General features: G+C 43.6%; 1 protein-coding gene across 5 annotated transcripts in view; it reads left to right on the forward strand.

Moving 5' to 3' along the window:
* Nucleotides 1–109: 109 nt before the first annotated feature.
* Nucleotides 110–13,952, forward strand: part of ANKIB1 (ankyrin repeat and IBR domain containing 1) — a 92,226-nt gene continuing 78,383 nt past the window's right edge. For 4 of the 5 annotated variants that reach the window (XM_055706762.1, XM_055706765.1, XM_055706764.1 and 1 more), the window contains exon 1: nucleotides 110–248. The gene's annotated coding sequence lies outside the window, so the exon portion shown is untranslated. Of the gene's footprint in view, nucleotides 249–407; nucleotides 514–13,952 lie in introns of those variants that run through there. The other variant, XM_055706763.1, reaches the window with a different exon arrangement.

Here is a 13,952-nt window from a genome sequence, read left to right on the forward strand (position 1 = left end):
CCGCAGCGCCCTGCCTGCGCGGAGGGAGCCTCGCCGCCGGGCGGGCACTCCCCACCGCTTCAGCCGCTGAGTGACGGCCCCGGCTGCCCGCGGGCCGGAGCCCCGGCGAAGCGGGCACTCCAGAGGGCGCCGTATCAGGAGCGAGGCGCGGGAGAAGCGGAGGGGAGCAGCCGCTGAGCAAATGGAGGCGCTGGGCGGCGGGCGCGGAGGCGCCGGGAAGGGCCGAGGAGAGCCCCTGTGAGGAGCCGGTGAGTACCCCGCAGCGCTGGCAGCGATCCCGGCGCCGCCCGCGGAGGCTCGGGCGGGGTCCGCGGGGCTGTGAGGGGCGAGGCCGGAGGAATCGGGCCGCGGGCGCAGCCGGGGGGCTTTGCACATCTGGGCGTCGGCAGCCGCTCGCATCGCGGGTGGGGCGGGCCGGGAGGCGGCTCCGGGAGCTCCTCGGCGCCGTCGCCAGGCTGGGGGAGCGGAGCGGAGCAGGGGAGGCGAGAGCAGCGTTAGCGCCGGCGAGCGGAGGTAAACACGCAGCAGGTTATCGAGGCTGGCTGCCTGTGTCGGGCCGGCCCTCGGCAGCGCGGGCCCCGGTGGGCGGCGGGCTGTGGGGAAGCGTAATGGTAGGAGGCGGCGGCCGCCGGTCTGGCTTGTTTACGGGGGGGAGAGGCCGCCGCCGTCCCGGTGTCTCGCCCGCAAGCCGGCCGGGTGCGGGGCGCTCGGCAGCGGCAGCCCCGGGGCGGCGGGGCTCCCTCGGCCGGCGGCGGTGGAAAGTTTGGAGCTGCCCGATGTCGTGGCTTCAGCCGGCTCCTGCCCGCCGTGTCGGTAGCCTGGGAATGCTGCCTTGAAGGCAGAAGGGAAAAAGTGCGAGCGGCCGGAGCGGGAGCATGTGCTGCTGCTGCTGGGGGGCCGTGGCGACGGAGCCTGGCTCCCGGGCTGGGTGACGCCGTCCGGAGCCGTCTGTCCTGAGAGAAACCGGATGCTCGCGAGCTCGTATCCTAATTTTCATTTTGATTTTCTGAGTAAAATTTGAATCTTGATACTGTAACAGTTTTATTTAAGTAGCAGCGTCACTCTCCAGGCATGTCTAAACACGTACTGGCATTTTCGGCTACTTTTGAACATTAAGAACCTTGACAATTCACGATTGCTCAGTCTGCCTTTTATTTACAGTGCAGACGAAACGTGGAGTCACAAAAACAGGCTCTGCAGAGTAAGGCACTAATACCACAGCTTAAATTGTCTCCCCCCCCTCCCCCCCATTACTAACCATTGTTGATTGTGCTTTCTTCTTTGAGTGCATTTCTGTGCTTACAAGTTTCAGAAAAAGAGGTTTAGTTGTAGATGTAACATCAGTAGGTGTACTGTAATTTAAGCGTGTTCCCTAAAGAGACTGCTTTTGAGAGAATTATTAGCTGTGGAGGTTAGCAAGGAAAGAGATTGTGTCTTCCTTACATGTTTTATTCTTACTTTCATCTCTTTGATTTTCACTATGAAGCTTGGTGGATTAATTTCTCTTAAATCTATCTTGAGTACAGGAAAAAATACTCGTCTTCCTTGGGGGGGGGGGGGGGAAGGCTTTAGTTAGATGGGACACAACAGCATTTTTCAACTTCTGAGAACATGTGGCTTATTTATTTGAGGTGCCGACACAGAAGTGAAGTAGTAGAATTTATAGCAACTTCCCCGCCCACCCCCCCGCCCTGGGACGTGTAAAAGGTAAAATGACAGTCCTTACAAATAAGAGACCAATTTACAGAAGAGGCTTCTGGAAACTTTAATTCCAAGACTTTCTGTGGTCCTGTATTCAAGCAAATTCCTTCTCTAACAAATTTTGTCCTTAAACAGAAGAATAAAATACTTTAACAGTGCAATATATTGTTCCTGAATAAAAATATTCCTAGAAATCTACTAAAAAAACTAAATTATGTTGGTGGTGCCGACATATTTATATATATATATATATATTTTTAAATATATGCATCAGGAGAATATTGTGAATGAAAATTAAAAAAAAAAAAACAACCAAAAGAACAACAGCGGCACTGGTATAATAATAGCATCAGTAATCAAAATAGAAAAATTAAGCAAGTAAGTTTTATGCATTCCCTTTAATTTTAACTTGTGCCATACACATCTAGGTCGCACTAGGTATGTACATATATGTACATGATTAGGCCTCTTTGAAAGAAACACTGAGTTTCCTAGACTTAGTTTTATATTGTATGTAAGTTTACACATACCTGCTTGTTATATCAGGCATATACGCTCCAGGAAACTAAAGGAAACTAAACACATACATTTAAAAGGGAGTGTCTTCTCCAGCTGTCAGCTTTTGTTTAATGGAGCAACTATAAAGAAATGGTTTTAGAAAACTATGTAAGACCTTGTTAACCCAACAGCTGATTTAATCTGTCCTCAGCAGTTTCTCACCCACTGGTCTGTGACACCTCTGCTGTAATTGATTACCACTACATTGCTTTTTATTTCAGTAATAGAGCTTTGTTTATTAATTATTAACTAGTTTGTCTAGCAGGGTTTGTGGTGATTTTTTTTTTTTTTAGTGGGGTGGGGTTTTTTTAGCTTGTTTGTGTTTTTTTAGTTCTTGTTTTGGTTTTTTATTTGTGATTTTGGGTTGATTCTTTTGTTTGGTTGGGGTTTTTTTGGTTTTAGCTTTGCTGTTTAGATGTCATGTAGTTACTGTTACCTGACTACTTAATTAACTTCACCTTGGAATCTGAAAACTTAAAGTTGTTCTCTGCAGTTATCACTGTTGAAGTTTTGTAGCCTTTGCTAAGGTTACTCATGCCAGTAAGAAAATAGTGAAGCTGGAGGTTACAAATACATGTGCTGAACCAGTTTATGTTTCCAATCACATTACTGTAGTTCCATAGTTGGTAATGATACATAGCAAAGAGAGATCTGTTTTGCTTGAAGAGCAACCCTGTGGAAATTCTGAAATGTTCAAAAAGACAGAGGCAGTTGTGTTTTCAACACCATCATCATCAGACAAGAAACTTACTGTTTTCCCTCTCTCCTCCCAATGCCGCATGCTTTTCTGTGGAGTGTTATTGAAATCGCACATGTATAAATTTTAGGGGTAAAGGATATTTCATGCAAGATTACATTACATTAAAAATTCAAGCCAGAGAAGTCTGTGACGTTTAAAACCTGCTAGTTTTCTTCAGAACCACTAAATGTCTTCCAGATTTAAAGTGGAACTAGTAAAAATAGTTTTCACTTGCCGTTTTGCAAAGCTAAGCATGAGGTCCTCCACCTGGGCTGAGGCAGTCTTAGTGTCATTACAGACTGGGAGATGAATGGATTGAGAACAGCCTTGCGAAGAAGGATTTGAGGATACTGGTGGATGAAAAATTGGACATGAGTGGGTAACGTGCTCTTGCAGCTCAGAAAGCCAACCATATCCTGGGCTATGTAGAAAGAAGAATGGCCAGCTTGTCAAGGGGGACAGTTCTCGCCTCTGCTCTGTGTCCAGCTCTGGAGCCCCAAACGTAAGAAAGATGTGGACCTGTTGGAGAAAGGCTGAGAGAGTTGGGGTGGCTCAGCCTGGAGCAGAAAAGGCTCCAGGGAGACCTTGTTGCAGCAGCCTTTCAGTATTTAACAGGGGCTTTATGAGAAGGGCGGAGAGAGAGTTTTTACCAAGGCCTGTAGTGACAGGGCAAGGGGCAATGGTTTTAAATTGCAAGAGGGTGGATTTGGATTGGACATAAGGAAGACCTTTTTTATGATGAGGGCAGCGAGACACTGGAACAGGTTGCCCAGAGAAGTTTTAGGTGCCCCGTGATTAGACGTGTTCAAGGTGAGGCTGGACAGGGCTTTGAGGAACCTGATGTACTGAAAGATGTCTTTGCCTGTGGAAGGAGGGTTGGACATGATGAGCTTTAAAGGTCCCTTCCAACCCAAGCCATTCTGTGATTTTGCCCTAAGGAATAATAGATTGTCTTCTTTAGTGTCAGTGAAATAGTATGTTTTGCGTTGCAGAAACTCTTAATTCATGTTTTTTTATGTATATGTGCATTCATTTATCTCCTCATCTCAAAAAATGCTCGGCATGCTGTAAAAGTAAATGTAGCAACAGCAGGATATCTTCAGTTTATTAGTCCAAAAATCACTTGGCGAAAGATAGATCCTAGTTAGTTGCTTTGTGTTTTTTTAACTGTTTTCTGAATTTCCTTTACCCTCCATGCTTTAATAGTATAGTCCTTACTTTCTGCTTCTTTTTGTTTTAGTCTGACATTACCTTAAATTATACTATGAAAATACAAAGAAATTAAAGAAGTCTTTGTGTAAAATCAGCCAGGGTTTTTCTTCTACTGATGTGTCGAGGTGGTCTGAAGGAGTCCTTGTTATTTCTCCGATCCTCTTTCTGTATTCTTGTTTTTAGTAATAAAAAGTAATTTTCAGAAGTGCAATCATCTCATATATTATGTAGGTTAATATTTCAAGTTCACATTTATGTGTATCCTTAAGTCTCCTGTTTTCCAAACAAAAGAATTGCCATGTTTTTAGATAAGGCAAACACATCTTTTGACCTAGAGCTAATTTGTTGTACTGCTAGTATCCTTGAATCTTCTTTGAGGGGTTTTGTTGGAGTTGCTTAAGAGATATTTTCATGTAGTGGTTTTGCTTTGATTTATGTTTTAAAGCACATAAATTCTGAACTCTGACTGTTGAAGGATAATTGCAGTAAAAATACAGTAACAGGTTGTAAATGGATTACTGCAGGGAGCTGGAAGGGCTTCTCTGCTGAATGCCTGGGATCCTTCCTGGCTCAGATGGCTTTATGGAGCAGCTGCGTGACAGTGTTATCTGTATAGTTCCTCTTGGAACCTTTCTTGTTCGGTTCTGTTCTGATAAGGAAGAGGAAGGGCCAAAATGAATTCTCTAAAAGTAAATTTTATGTTGGTGTATAAACTTGCACCTAGGAACGAATGTTTGCACACAGCTTGCAGTATGGTAATGTTATTCTTTGACAATAAGTTAGTGTAGTTTAAATATTACATCATGAGAACTAAGGCAGTGTATCATTAATTACATATAAAATGGTTCTTATGTGCAGGCTTCTATGTTGGAGAAAACTTTATTAAATTACTTGGGGATTCTTCCTACTTAAGGGAGCTTCCCAGTGGTTTGTGCTTACTGTTCTGACATACCTGAAAAACTTAAAGGGCACATGATACGGAGGATTCCCTAACCTCTCCCTGCCCAGCTGAACACAGTGACTTAAGGAATAGGGGCAATGGCAACAAGTTTCTGCCTGGCACAGCAGCAAGCACATCTCCTGTGTGACTACCCCACCTTCCCAGGTGCCTGTGTGCAATATGTCTGAGGCTCTGCAAGTGGAACTGAACAGTAATGAGGAAGATGGTGTATCTAGCTTGGAGGTGTCACCAGTGTTAAGTTGGCCTATACCCTGCAGCAAAACTGCTCCCATAAAGAAAAAAAGACAGGTCATTGTTGTAGGAGACTCCCTTTTGAAAGGAACAGAAGGCCCAGTGTCCAGACTGGACCCCACTTCTTAGGGAAGTCTGCTGCCTCCCTGGGGCCAGTGTTAAAGATATGAAGAGAAAGCCTCCTACCCTGGTACAGCCCTCATAGACTATTATCCATTATTGATTTTTCAGGAAGGCAGGGATGAAGTTGCAACAAGATGTCCAAGGGCAATCAAGAGAGACTTCAGGTCCTTGGGATGACTGGTTAAGAGATCAGAAGCACAAGTAGTGTTCCCCTCTACCCTTCCAGTTGCAGTGAATGATGAGGGAAGAAGCAGGAAGAGCCAGCAGATCAATACCTGTCTCCGAGCCTGCTGCCACAAGCAAAATTTGGGGCTTTTTGATCATGGCTCAGTCTACGGGATGCCAGGCCTACTGGCAACAGACAGGGTGCACCTATATCAAAGGGTGAAAAGGATCTTTGCACCCGAGTTAGTAGGAGTTATTGAGAGAGTTTTAAACTAGATTTGAAGGGAGAAAGGGATAAAACCAGGCTCACTAGAGACAAGCCTGGGGCTGGCATGCCAATAACTGAGGGACAGTGTGCTAGTGAGAGCCTTTGGACTGCTGTCACAGTGGAGGTAGGGGATGCAGATCCATGTGGCGTGGCAAAGACACAAGTGTTATTGATGTGTTAGAAACCATGGAAGCACCTGAGGATGGTCACGTGCAAATTAGGGCTTATCTGCTCAAAAAGATGGCAGGATCAATAGCCCAACTGAAGTGCATCTACACCAATGCATGCATATGGGCAATAAATAGGAGGAGTTGGAAGCCATTGTGCAGCAGGAAAACTAGGATATAGTTGCCATCATGGAAGAATGGTGGGATGACTCACATAACTGGAGTGCTGCAATGGATGGCTCTAAATCTAGAAGGAATCGGCAAAGAGAGAGAGACAGTGGGTAGCCCCTCATGTTAGTGTTTTGATTGTCTAGAGCTTGACTATGGTGATGATGGGGTTGAGCGTTTATGGGTATTAACTGGGGAAGGCCAATGAGACAGATATCATGGTGGGAGTCTGTTATAGACCGCTGAACCAGGATGAAGAGGCAGATGAAATAATTTTTTAAGGAGCTAGGGGAAGTCTCACAATTGCTAGCCCTTGTTCTTGTGGGGGACTTCAGATGTCTGCTGAAAATGCAGTGCAGTAGAGAGGAAACGGTCTAGGAGGTTCCTGAAGTGTGTGGAAGATACCTGCCTGATACAGCTGGTGAGGAGCCAACTAGGGAGGGCACCCCACTGGACCTGTGGTTCACGAGCAGAGCACGACTTGTGGGTGATGTGAAGGTTGGAGGCTGTCTTGGGCACAGCCATAGTGAAATGATAGAGCTTTCAGTTCCTGGAGAAGTAAGGAGGGGAGTCAGCAGAACTACTACTTTGGACTTCCAGAGGGCAGGTTTAGGGGCCTGGTTGACAGAGTCCCTTGGGAGGCAGTCCTGAAGGGCAAGGGGTCCAGGATGGCTGGACATTCTTCGAGAAGGAAATCTTAAAGGTGCAGGAGCAGGCTGTCCCCATTTGCCGAAAGATGAGTTGGAAGGAAAGAAGACTGGCCTGGGTGAACAGAGAGCTTTGGCTGGAACGGGGGGGGGGGGGGGGGGAAGAGAGTTGGTGACCTATGGAAGAAGGGGCAGGCAACAACTCTGGAGGACTATAAGGATGTCATGAGGTTATGGGGAGAAAATTAAATGGCCAAAACCCAACTAGAACTTAATCTGGTTACTGCTGTAAAAGGCAATAAAAATAATTTATGAATAATCTATAAATATAATTAGCAATAAAAGGAGGGCCAAGGAGCATCTCCATCCTTTATTGGATATGGGAGGAAACTTAGTGACAAAGGACCTTTTTCCTCAAAAGGCTGAGGTACTTAATACCTTCTTTCCCTCAGTCTTTAATAGTAAGACCAGTTATTCTTGGGGTACCCAGCCCCCTGAGCTGAAAGACGGGGATGGGGAGCAGAATGAAGCCCCCATGATCCAAGGGGGAATGGTCAGTAACCTGCTACACCACACAGGCACGCGCAGGTCTATGGGGCCAAATGGGATCCAACCAAGGGTACCGAGGGAGCTGGCAGAAGTGTTCACCAAGCCATGTTCAATCATCTGTCTGCAGTTCTGGCTAACTGGGGAGGTCCCAGTTGACTGGAAGTCAGCAAATGTGACTCCCACTTACAAGAAGGGCTGGAAGGAGAATCTGGGAACTACAGGCCTGTCAGCCTGACCTTGGTGCTGGAGAAGGTTATGGAGCAGATGATCCTGAGTGCCGTCATGTGTCATGTACAGGACAACCAGGTGATCAGGTCCAGGCAGCATGGGTTTATGAAAGGCAGGTCCTGCTTGATGGACCTGATCTCCTTCTGTGACAAAGTGACCTCCCTAGTGGATGAGGGGAAGGCTGTGGATGTTGTCTACCTAGACTTTAGTAAAGCCTTTGACACCGTTTCCCACAGCATTCTGCTGGAGAAACTGGCTGCTCATGGCTTGGACGGGCATACTTCATGCTGGGTAAAAAGCTGGCTGGATGGCTGAGCCCAAGGAGTGGTGGTGGATGGAGTTACATCCAGTTGGTGTCTGGTCACAAGTGGTGTCCCCCAGGGCTCAGTATTGGGGCCATTTTTGTTTAATATCTTTATTGACAATCTGGATGAGGGGATCAAGTGCACCCTCAGTAAGTCTGCAGAGGACACCAAGCTGGGGGGCAGTGCTGATCTGCTGGAGGGCAGGAGGCTCTGCAGGGGGGTCTGGGCAGGCCTGGCCAATGGGCCAAGGCCAATTGTGGGAGCTTCAACAAGGCTCAGTGCCGGGTCCTGCACTTGGGTCACAACAACCCCACACAGCGCTACAGGCTGGGGAAGAGCAGCTGGGAAGTGCCTGGTGGGAAAGGACCTGGGGGTGCTGGTTGACATGTGCCGGCTGCACACGAGCCAGCAGTGTGCCCAGGTGGCCAAGGGGGCCAGCAGCATCCTGGCTGGTGTCAGAAACAGTGAGGCCAGCAGGGCCGGGGAAGTGACTGTCCCCCTGTACTGGGCACTGGTGAGGCCGCACCTCGAACACTGTGTTCAGCTTTGGGCCCCTCACACCAAGAAAGACCTTGAGGTGCTGGAGCGTGTCCAGAGAAGGACAACAAAGCTGGTGAAGGGTCTGGAGCACAAGGCTTATGAGGGAACTGGGGTTACTTAGCCTGGAGAAAAGGAAGCTCAGCAGGGGACCTTATTGTTCTCTACAACTACCTGAAAGGAGGTTGTAGCAAGGCGTCAATCTCTTCTCCTATGTAACAAGCAACAGGACAAGAGGAAGTGGCCTCAAGTTGCACCAAGGAAGGTTTAGATTGGATAGTATGAAAAATTTCTTCACAGAAAGGGTGGTCAAGCATTGGAACAGGCTGCCCAGGGACATACTTGGGTTACCATCCATGGAGATGTTTAAAGGACATGTAGATGTGGCATTTAGGGACATGATTTAGTGGTGGACTTGGCAGTGCTGGGTTAACAGTTGGACTCAATAATCTTAAAGGTCTTTTCAACCTAAAGGATTCTATGATTTTAACTTCCGTGGTGTCGTCTGCCCCCATAGCATTCCGGAAAGTAGAAACTTGGTTATTGGTTGCTACTTCTCTATATCTCTTTGCTGCACTTAAGTTTTCCTTTTCTCCCCAACAAAAATAACAACAACAAAAAGTAGTTGTACTGTTTTTACATATACTTTTATTGTGAAAATGGCACCCCAGAAGCATACAAGTAAATAAACCCAAGGAGACTTTTGGAAATACTGCAGTCACCAAGTTCCATGGAATAAGGACTGTTATGTGGTAGCCAAATGGTGTATGTTCATTTCAAAGGAGTATTTTTAAACTGCTTTGAACCATTTAGTCCTTGCTTTATAATAAAGACAGTGGTCAAAAATACAATTTAGGCATTTCCAGGTTACTGTGGTATTTGCTAGAATGATCTGAAATTCTCCTATATTTACAGTTGATAGTCTGTAAGGCATATGCATAACCCTCTCTCGCTTACAGCATTCTGAAACAAAGCATGATTTAGAGGAAAAAATAAAGAGTGATCGATTTCTGGATCATCTGCCAGACTGTATACAATGCAAGTCAGTTTAAGAATCTTGACTTGTAGAAATAGGACAATAAGCTTTGAAAACCAAAAGAATCTAGAGAGAGTTGTTTTGCTATGGAAGAGATCAATTGGTTGTAGGTTATTCTCTGTATTAAGCAGGAAAGTAAATCACTTGTATACCTCCTAAATATAGCTTTAAGAAATTATTGTAAATTTGGGCCATTTTTCAGTAACGTGGAGTAAATTCTTAAATACGTGTGGCATTTTTTTTCAAGAGTCATTATCAGAGGTAGGGAGATAATAAACACTTATTAAAGAAAAGGTCCATTGCTTATTTTCAAATTCTGGATTAACTTCAGATACTAAAATATGTTTCATGGAGGCAGACTTTTTTCCTTCATGTAGTATATTTAAATCTGATGCATTTAAATCCTTTTCCATTTATGCAAGTTAACAAAAGTGTAACGTGTAAGAGTGTTGGTTTTTTCCTTGGACATGATTGCTACTACTGTTGAGGTTTGTGTCATTTCTCTTCTGTACAGTGTCTCTCCCATATCTTGTAGTAGCTGTTTTACCTTGGTGTTGTGTTGGTGTTTCCTCTGTATTTATATAGTGTTCTAGCTTCTGAATATTTATTCCTATTTTTCTTGCTTTTCTTCTTTCTATCCTTTCCCCCTTATTTTTTCAATTATTTTGTGTTTCATTTTTGTTTTATACCTCATGAAGCAAAGGGCTTTTTCTTCTGTTGACAACATGAATGCCTTGTAGCTTTGATCTGCTCTTGTAAAACATTTTTGTAGAGTCAGGACTGTCTTCAGCGTTATCTGCTGTGATAATGTCTCATATGCTGTTTTATACTTAGCTGTTGCCTCTGTCTTGTGAAGTTAATTGAATGGGTGAAACCTTTTAGAGACGCTATGGTGTTGAGGGTTTGGTTTTTTTCTGTTTGTTTGGGCTTTTTTTAACCACCATCAATGATTTGGCAATTCTATACAAGTAGAAATTCTAAACAGTTCTTAGCAGTTTAAAAAACAGAGACACAGTCTTGCGGACACTGTGAAGCAAAGCACTATCAAGAAGTGAGATAAACTAAGGGGAAATTAAGTCAAATGGGCAAGTTTTTATGTGAATACCCTGAATGAATATTTAACTGTAATTCAGATAGAATTAAAGTTTATAAAGAGGAAAACATAATTTTGTATTGACTTAGACTCCAATAGATGATGTCAGCCAGGGGTAACCACTGAGATAACTTACTTGAAGAGTGGTAAAAGGATGATTGTGGCTCATTGTGAAAGTTCTTACCCAGTTTAATTCTGTCGTTATTGTCTTTAAAAGTTAGAATACTGACTTTTGAAAAATGTGTTACAGGAGTGTTGGCGATTCCCCCCCACCTTTTTTTGTTTGTTTGTAAATGAAAGATGACTTGAGGAAGGATACAGGTTTGGAGGTTTCAAAGCTGTTTCTGGGAAAATACGCTTAAAGGTAACATATATAATGCTGATTATGTACATACTAATGGCAAGTTTCTTGACTGTTTTATATACTCTGTATTCAACTGCATTTAAATGTAAACATAAGTAGGAAACTGATTCTCTGATCTGCCCCAAGTACTTCACTTCTAATCAGTCTTCTTGGAATTTAGCATAGAAAAGAACAAGTTTTTTCTAGTTTATAAATATAATTCCTCTTTAAAAACAGGCCCTACTTATTCTTATAGCAGGTACTTTAAGTAATTGTAGGAACATCATGTCCTGTTTGTGTTTAGCCGGTTTTGGTGCTGATGATGGTAAATTACTACAAATAACTTAGTGGATAAAATTGTTTTTGTTACATTTATTAGTTTGAGATGTGTTTACAGTCCACTTAAGATCTCCTTTGCAAGGAGCTTTCACAGATATTAATTGGGGTAGCAACTCTACACCCCACCCCACCCCCTTTATTTCAAGTGGATTTCTAATTGGAATTTTGAAGGCAAAGTTAAAAATTATGAGAAGAGATCATGATATGTATTTATCTATGGTTTTGCACTGCCATTACATTAAATACTGGTCCTGTTATAATTTATCATGGACTTAAGAACAGGAATTTTAGGGCTGTTGTAATTTTACTAATGAACTGTTCTCTGTACTGAAGGTTTGGTTGTTACAGTACTGCTGTGGTATGCAGTTGTGTGTTTTTATTATTATTAGCTACTATGTGTGTAAGATATAAGAATAATATATGCAAGGCTAGATGCACATCAGTACTGATTTTCAGCAGTAGCAACCTGTAAATGCTGTTGCAACGGACTTTTCCTCTGAAATGTCCTTTTTCTTATTACCTTGCCTGTACATTACTTGCAGAATTGTTATTTTTTGAGGATTTTTTTAAAATCCAGGTGGCTCTGCTGTGTCCTAGATCTCTAAGCAGCTGGGGAACAAGCAAATGTATTAATCTCCAGTTAACTCTCTTATTATGTTGAAAGACTATGTGTAGAAACATCCTGGCAGAGTAGAGCCCAGAAAATATATTGTTAGTTTGTCAAAATGGTGAATTTCACTGATGTTTTGAAAAAAACAAAAAAGCATGTAGCTACTACAAACCAAAGTTCCAGCTGTGCTAATAATGCAGGTTAAATGTTTTAATGTTTTTAAGAACTTACTGACTGATGCGGTTTCATTCATGTTTGCTAAATATTGAAGTTACCTCTGTACCCACAAGGTGAGGATCTTGGTATTTTAAAGCTCAGATCTTGAGACACAGCTGTATAGCAGACTTCACAATAGCAGAACATGTGGTTCTTAGGCAATGATTTGACACATTTCTTCTGTAGAAATAGTTCTACTACAAAGTTGTAATACCAAATAATCTAGGGCTATGCAGCATTGTGAGTTATATACAGTTCTAAGAGAAAGGAATTGTTCTTAATGGAAGAACTCCAGCTGCATTTTCTGAAAGCTTGTGTATGAAGGTGCACAGCCTGCGGTACTGAGACATTACTAACAGCTCTGTGGCTTATTGCAGTACAAAGATACAACGGCTCTTAATTTAGGCCCTCTTCCCTGACTTCTTGAGTCACTGACACAGATACTTCATGTATTTAGTTCTCCATATTTAGAAGGATGTTTTGGAGAGAAATCTTTCATTGGAGCTTTTTCAATGAGTCACCAAGTGCGAACTGGCCATTAAAAAAAATACTGAAGAGGCTTTATTTGGTGGCTTGTGTACTGAAATGCAAGTTCTTTGTAACGTCCCATTTACCAACCTGTTAATTAGTTAACGTTAAACAACATGGAAGTCATTTATCCTTTTCAGGACATGGTAATTAATACTCAGTAAAATTAAATAGTGCAGTTTTCCATTTATAACCTTCATTAGCTATCTGCATGAGGCGATGGAATCGGCAAGCTTGTTGGTGACACCAGGTTGTGTGCTGGAGGGCAGGGCTGCTTTTCTGAGGGACTTCAGCAGGCTGGAGAAATGGGCTGACAAGAACCTCATGGTGTTCAACAGCATCTGAAAATTGAAACAATAACCCTACACAGTAGTACACCCTGGGAACCAATGACTAGAAAGCAACATTGCAGCAAATGATGTCACTTTCCTGGTGGACACCCAATGTGAGTCAACCATGTGCCTTTACTTAGCAAGAATGAAGCCAGTAGCTGAGAGAAGCAAGCATTTCTGTCAGCTTGGCAATTTCTGTGACTGCGTCTGAAACTTCTAGTTTTACACTCCCCACTATAGGAGAGAAGCTAACACACTGGAGCAGGTCTAGAAGATGACTGCCAGGATAATTAGGGGGCAGGAGCACATAATGCAAAAAGAGAAGCTGGAAGAGCTGGGTGTCCTTGGCTTTGAGAGAACACTAGGTGGGGAGGATCTTATTTTTAATTAGTGGAAGGGTACAGAGTCTACTTCTGTCTTCTCTTAGAGGAGCTGGGTGATAGGGCTAGAGGCAACGGAAAAGATTCTAGCAAGGAATGTTTCATTTAAACATTAGGGAAGGGTTTACACAATGAGGTTGGTCAAATGCTGGTACAGGTTGCCCAGAGAGGCTGTGGGATCTCCATCCTCGGAGATACTCAACTTAATTGAGAATGGCCTTGAGCAGCCTTTGAAGCTTTGAAGATTGCCCTGGGTAGGAGATTGAAGCAGTTGACCTCCAGAGGTTCCTTCCAATGTAAGTGCGTACTTGCTCCATATCAGATGATGTAGCTGCACAACCATTTTATCCCTCCTCTGCATACAGCTGGTTCTGGCTCAGCTGAAGCCCATGGCCCAGAATGGAGCTTCATGAAAGAGAATCTCATGTAAATTCTACTATATGGCTCAAACCTTGTTTTTTAACCTGATTTCTATATAGTCAAAGATTTGAAGTGATTAGTTTAGTGCTTTGAATT

This window comes from Falco cherrug, chromosome 4 (genome assembly GCF_023634085.1).
Source record: "Falco cherrug isolate bFalChe1 chromosome 4, bFalChe1.pri, whole genome shotgun sequence".
Classification (NCBI taxonomy): Eukaryota; Metazoa; Chordata; class Aves; order Falconiformes; family Falconidae; genus Falco; species Falco cherrug.